General features: G+C 43.4%; 1 pseudogene; it reads left to right on the top strand.

The window, feature by feature from the left end:
• Positions 1-669: 669 nt before the first annotated feature.
• Positions 670-3,304, top strand: LOC147894590 (G-type lectin S-receptor-like serine/threonine-protein kinase SD2-5; annotated as a pseudogene).
• The last annotated feature ends 3,344 nt before the right edge of the window (positions 3,305-6,648 follow it).

The raw sequence follows: 6,648 nt of genomic DNA, 5'->3' as shown, positions 1-6,648 counted from the left end.
GCGCACAAGTGGAAACCTTGTGTGTTAGACTGCAATTGCACTCAATCGACTTGCCACATAGTGGGCATGACACCAGGCTACGCTTGGCTAGTTCTCACCAAGAGCCTGCCAATCCAGCACCATAGTCTTTCTAGATTTCATGGAGCTTGCCATGGTGGGTCTCTGCTTAAGGCCCATCTACTTCGCAAGTAGTTTGCAGAGGTCTTACCCAAGTAGCACTGGTTGACCCTCCAACCTGAAGGCCAAGACTTAGGTATTCACTCCACTATAGCTCGGAGCAGATCCATTTCACCATTAGTTAAAGAGAATTGAAGCCCAAAGTCGCGGTTGTTTTCAAGAGAATCGGCCATTCTGGCCTTGGTAAAAAGCTAGTAGGTCTTTGGGTTGTTAGCTCAAGAGATCCCGGTGTTCTCTGGTGTTCTCTTAGAGGAGGAATATCATTGCAGAGTGCAGCGCTGGCCAAGGGCAGCCTGGCCGAGAAGGTCCTCTTTTTCCTCGGGCTGACCACCCCCTCTCCTTCCGAGCTTCGGCCTAATCAAATCGGCATGACTATTATTATTATTATTTATAATTTTTAAGAAAACGACATGGGCTTGTGGTCTTTTGTGTCATACAGTAAAATTGTAAGGGCTATACGACTCGCAAAGTTCGCCTGTTGTGCATAGAGGCATGGCTGCGCATGCCCTTCCAATCGTGATCTTCGTCCTCCTCGCTTTCCATTCTCTCCTCCCACCTCTTCCTCTCAAAGCAGCTCGCAAACTCTCCTTACCGCAAGGTTGGAACACTTCATTCGATCTTTCTCACAGTTATCTCTCCACTTTCGACGGCTACGTCTCTTATCCTGGAGCAGCTGCTACGTTACAATTCTCTCCTATCCTCAGCTCTACTCGTTTCGCCTCAGAAAAAGGGTTCTCCTTTGCCTCCTCGTGTTCTACGACAACATCACTGCGTCCTACGACAGGTCCTCTACGAGCATCACTCCCTCGGAAGTCGCACTAAGCATTTGCATGGGAACAGCGGGTGTATAGTCTAATCTCATTTTTGGCGTGCCCGTGTGGAAATTGAACATTAGCGAGCCCCTCAGGCAGCAGCAGCAGAGGAATGTCTCTCTGCTTGTGAATTACAAGCAGGAGTTGTTGCTCAGGTATGGTGATGGGAGCGTAGGATGAACAACGTGGCGGCCATGAAGATTGAAGAGAACACGGGGAACTTGATACTGACCGACTCCAACAATGGTACCGTATGGCAGAGTTTCGACCATCCAACGGACACGCTCCTGCTGGCACAAGGCTTGACGGCAGGGATGAAGCTGCTGAGCAATTAAACAATTCACTGTACTCTGTGGTGATGCTTCCCGGCGGTTTGGTGTTTTACATGAGCTTGATTGACCAAGAGCCTCCTTTGCCATACTGGTTCTATACACCCAATTTTACGTTTGATGAGCTCTGGACATCGTCCCTTCCGGCATCCATTATGGCAAATACGCTCCAGCAACGGTGCACGAGAGGGAATTCCACAATATATTTTAAAGCAATTGTCTACAAGACATCGCCTTTGCGAGGTGCTGACTGCATCCTTTACTCTTGTCTCTTTTCTGCTAGTCTCCGTTATGATGTCATTCCCGATTTCTTGAGGCTGGACGATGATGGACATCTTCGAGGCTACCATTCAATTTCTGGTTCGGATCTACAAGCTGATAAGTCTGCGTTTGATACTGAAATTGACAACCAGTTAGCGATCAGAAACCCGAGAGGACTTGCGGGGTTGTGGAGTCCTTGCTATGTCCCAAACGTTTGCGGTATGTACGGCGTCTGTTCGCCAGGCCAGGCCCAGCCTGTTTGCAGCTGCCCCTCGGGCAATTCTTTCACTCCTGTTGATTTGTCACGCCCTTTCATGGGCTGTCAACGTGTTGTCACGCTACAGTGCTCAAGCAACAGATTCACAGATCAAATTCTATTGGAATTTCGCAATACTAGCTTCATCTCAATGCCCTTCTTCGCCTACAGAAATAGCACCCGCCCTCTCAAGAAATGCTTGACACTTTGCCAAGAAAACTGCTCTTGCATGGGATTTTTCTACCAACACAATACTTCCCTCTGCATACCGATATTGGATGGAACAACCCTAAACCGCATAAGTTTCCTCAACGTTCCGAATTTCTCTACCTATTTAAAGCTACAGAATCACACAAACAAGAGGCACTTCCTCACACTGCTCATCACTGTAAGCGCCTTAATCGTGGTCACATTCCTGGCCGTCCTATCGCTATGCTATTGTGTTCGGAAATTAAGCGAAGCACAGTTGGACTTGGCAGAGTTGGAGCTCCTCGACGCGCTACCTTGGGTCCTAACCAGGTACTCGTACCAAGACCAGGTACTCGTACCAAGACTTGCAGCGGATCACAAATGGGTTCAATAGCTTATTGGGTGATGGTGGATACGGTTCTGTGTATGAGGGTGTTCTTCCAGATGCCAAAAAAGTGGCCGTGAAGAAGTTGAACCTCATATCTAAAAGCCAAAAAGCGTTTCTTGCAGAAGTTGCTACAATTGGTGGAACCAGCCATTTCAACATCGTTCGTTTATTAGGCTTTTGCTCTCAACGCTTTGATCGACTACTCGTCTATGAATACATGGAAAACAGCTCCTTGGATCGTTGGCTATTCACAGAAGACCTTGATCATGTTCTCAACTGGACCACACGCTTCCGTGTGGCCCTTGGGACAGCTCGAGCGCTTGCCTATCTACACGAGGACGCCCCACAGCCCATCCTACACCTTGATATCAAGCCTCAAAATATCTTACTCGACAAGAATTTTGAGCCTAGATTGTCTGACTTTGGCATGTCTGGGCTCATGGACAGGGAAACATCCCAGGTGACGACTGGCCTGAGAGGGACACCTGGGTATATCGCTCCCGAATGGATACGTCACTCTATGGTCAGCAAGAAATGTGATGTCTATAGTTTTGGTATGGTCCTGTTGGAGACAGTGGGAGGCAGGAAAAACTTCGAGCTTTCATTCGCAAAATCGGATGAATATAGCTTCTCTTCTTGGGCTACTTCAAAATGCAAGGAGGGAACGATGCTAAAGGTGATCGACTGCAAGCACTTGCAAGGATCATTTGATGAAGAACAAGCGAGGAGGATGATTTATGTTGCATTTCGATGCATTCAATTTGATCCCGATCAAAGGCCTTCCATGGGAATGGTTCTCAAATTGCTAAAGGAAAGCATGGAGATAGAGGCTACATCATTCACACTTGCCCTTCAAAGACAAGATCCGTGTAACTTAATAGGAAGGGGCTGACTAGTGTTCAAGAAAATTTGGATACTACTTAACTAAATGAATTCTCACCCACATAAATGGGTCTCACCAAATTCATCCCTTAGTTTTGGCCTACAAGGCCAAGTAACCCAAAATTTTCCATGTGTTCATCTTCTCAAACTATAGGATTCTCTGTTTTAAGCCATGTCTATGATCTAATTATTTTTTCAAACACACCAACTACGTAAAAATTTTCCATAGGTTAATTTTCTCAAACTCCAGGACACTCTTTTTAACGTTAGTTTAAGAATTTAAGGTGATATGATAAATAGCATACCTCACAATACCACTGATCGTACATAGATAGCTTTTGTAACATTGTTTGATAAACATCCTTTCATTATAATTGGGAGGATAAACTATCCAAGCAATGAAAGAGTTGTAGCAATCCATCACAATCATAGTTATCGGAATGTGCCACACAATCATAAGAGTGATGTTCAAGCATTAATATATAACAATTTAAAACATGGTTGCATACCTGTAAGAACTTGTGCCAATAATGGAACATAAGGCCAATAAGATTATTGTATGATTGCAAATGCTCCTTTCAAGTCATGTCGGTGTCTAGTGAAAAGAGGCAATGTCCTCAACCCTTGCCTCCTCTCTCCTGGAAAATATCCATGGTGCTTTCAGGAGAACAACTTTGTGACCATACATTTGGGACCACAATTCGAGCATCCTATCCATTTCCTTTAAGTCTTCTCGTGCTAACCAAATGTTCCCAAACAGAAGTCCCCACATCATTGAAACATGTATGGGATCTAAGAGATGAGTGACTGACCCCAATAAGGAAGCTCATGAACCTTCTCTCTCGCTCTAACCATAGTTGCCACGACAGTTGGCACTCTCTCCTCTCACTACATACACATATATATACACTCTTTATGCATCTCTTGCTTTCAGCATTCTCTCTCTCTCTCTCTCTCTCTATCTACCTGTCTATCTATCCTTGGTTGTCGCACGAAGGAAAGGAGAAAAAGAGGGAGAGGGGAGGGAGAAGAGAGAGAAAGAGTGGAGGGGAAGTGCAGAGAGAGAGAGAGAGAGAGAGAGAGAGAGAGAGAGAGAGAGGGGGGAAAGAACAGGGAGGGGGAGGGGAGGGAAGGAGGATAGCTTGCTTTGGGTTATGGGAGCGTGCCAGTCAATATATAAGCCACGAAGCCCTAAAAATGTCAAATTTCGTGCTCTTTTCCCTCTCCCTCTCCTTCCCTAGAACTCAAACTTTCCACTCTCCCTCCTACCCCTCATTTCCCTTCCCTTCACTAGAATTAAAACTTCACACTACCCCCCTCCCGTCTCCCTCTTCAACTCCCCTCCCCTCTCGTCCCTCCACTTTCATCCCTTACCCCTGTCCCCTCCCCTAGCTTTCCTTTCCTTCTCTTCTTCCCCTCTCCTCCCCCTCCCCTTATGTTCCCCTTCCATCCATTCCGTCTATTCCCTTTTCCTCCTACCTTCCCAAAACCATGGCCATCTTTTTTAATTGTATTTTTTCAGCCAAAAAAAAAAATAAATCCTTGTGCAGACTTGGATTAGTCACTCTTTTTTTTCACTTAAGTAGACTTGGATTAGACTTGTATTAGTCACTCTTTTTTTCCAACCCCATTCACCAATTACATATAAGCCATGCTCATGAAACTTTGCAAATACCTTTACCATGCTTAAATCTTATAGCAACACCTATTTCATTAATTTTGGACTTTTTCTGTTGTTTTTGGACGAAGCCCAAAAATCCTTCCCAAATGAAAAGTTTACTTTGTGAAAATATCCTTCCCAAATCAAAATTTTACTTTCTGAAAATATTCTTCCCAAATCAAAAGTTCACTTTGTGGCACTATCATATTTACATAAAAATATTGTTTTTTCAATCTATACTTTTGCACCAACATGCAAGAATTTGAAATAATCCTATATTAGAAATTCTAGCTATATCTAAGTTATTTGTTAATTTAATTATTTTTAATATTTTTCCTTGACGTGATAAATTTATAAATCCATGAAAGGAGACTTAAATATTTCATGAAAATAACATTGTCACTCGCAATATGCACAAAATTTTTAAAACTTTTAATAAATAGAAAAAAGACATGATGCCATAAGACCCAAGTTTTGTATTGAACCAAAGAGGTATAATAGCAATTATAGCTATTATTATAAGATTACATTGAGAGACATTGTTCTCAGCTAGAGTCTTTATATCCAAAATGATATAGATTGAACATATGTTTACAATTTAAATTGTTGCTCTTAAAGAGCCTCAATTCGTGCCATCTGCATAATTTGACTCCCCATTGTCTTATTGCTCAATGTCACGATAGTCCCTTGCCAGGTGCCATTTGCATTAATTCCCACTTGTCTTGCCAAGCCTTGCCCCTTGGGTGCATCGACTCCCCATTGTCTTATTGCTCAATGTGATAGTCCCTTGCCAGGTGCCATCTGCATTAACTCCCTATTGTCTTGCCAAGCCTTGACCCTTGGGTGACATCCAATGCAAAATACAGGTGCCATCTGCATTAACTCCCACTTGTCTTGCCAAGCCTTGCCCCTTGGGTGCATTGACTCCCCATTGTCTTATTGCTCAATGTGATAGTCCCTTGCCAGGTGCCATTTGTATTAACTCCCTATTATCTTGCCAAGCCTTGACCCTTGGGTGACATCCAGTGCATATTTTGACTCTCATTTGACATAGGAGGTGATGACTCTGATTATAATTGTCTTGAATTGGCTTCTTGCCTAGTACCCAAATAAAATCCTTCAATGGACTTCAATACAAAGGTTTAATCATGGACATTCTTCATTTGCGCTGTCTCCTTCTACTTCCTCCATGGCGAGCATCCTTAAAAATTTGTGTATATGCAAAATACTTTGCTGTGGTATTTTTATTTTTCCTTCTACCTCATATCCCATGCGCTTCTTTGATTTCTTTGCCCTTGAATGCCAAGACACTATGATTGTCTCCGTCGAAACTTGAGAGACCGCTTCATCATTTGGGACCCACTCCTTCATTATACAATTAGTATACAATGTGTTGTTATCCATATTCTCCTTCCTGCCTTTGGCTCATACCATACCACTGTAAATGTTGTAGCTCTCCCTTGGTCATCTCTTTGCACATCAACTACTTTTGCAACCCAAAACTTCACATTCTCATATTCATCATCCGATGGCCGAACCACAACAAAACAATCGACCTCTATATCTACTTGTGGCATAAACTCTCTCTTCTTCAGTCCACAATATGGACGTGGGAGTAATGATACAAATTCATTTTCAAAGACTGGAGCTGGGTGCAAATTGTTATGAAGATTTGGCCAAAACATATTGCATTC

Source organism: Dipteris shenzhenensis, chromosome 14, assembly GCF_047967505.1.
Source record: "Dipteris shenzhenensis isolate YYH24624 ecotype China chromosome 14, Dip_SZ_1.0, whole genome shotgun sequence".
NCBI classification, from domain to species: domain Eukaryota; kingdom Viridiplantae; phylum Streptophyta; class Polypodiopsida; order Gleicheniales; family Dipteridaceae; genus Dipteris; species Dipteris shenzhenensis.
The sequence above is the reverse complement of the archived record's forward strand: the minus strand, read 5'-3'. Positions and strand labels throughout refer to the sequence as shown.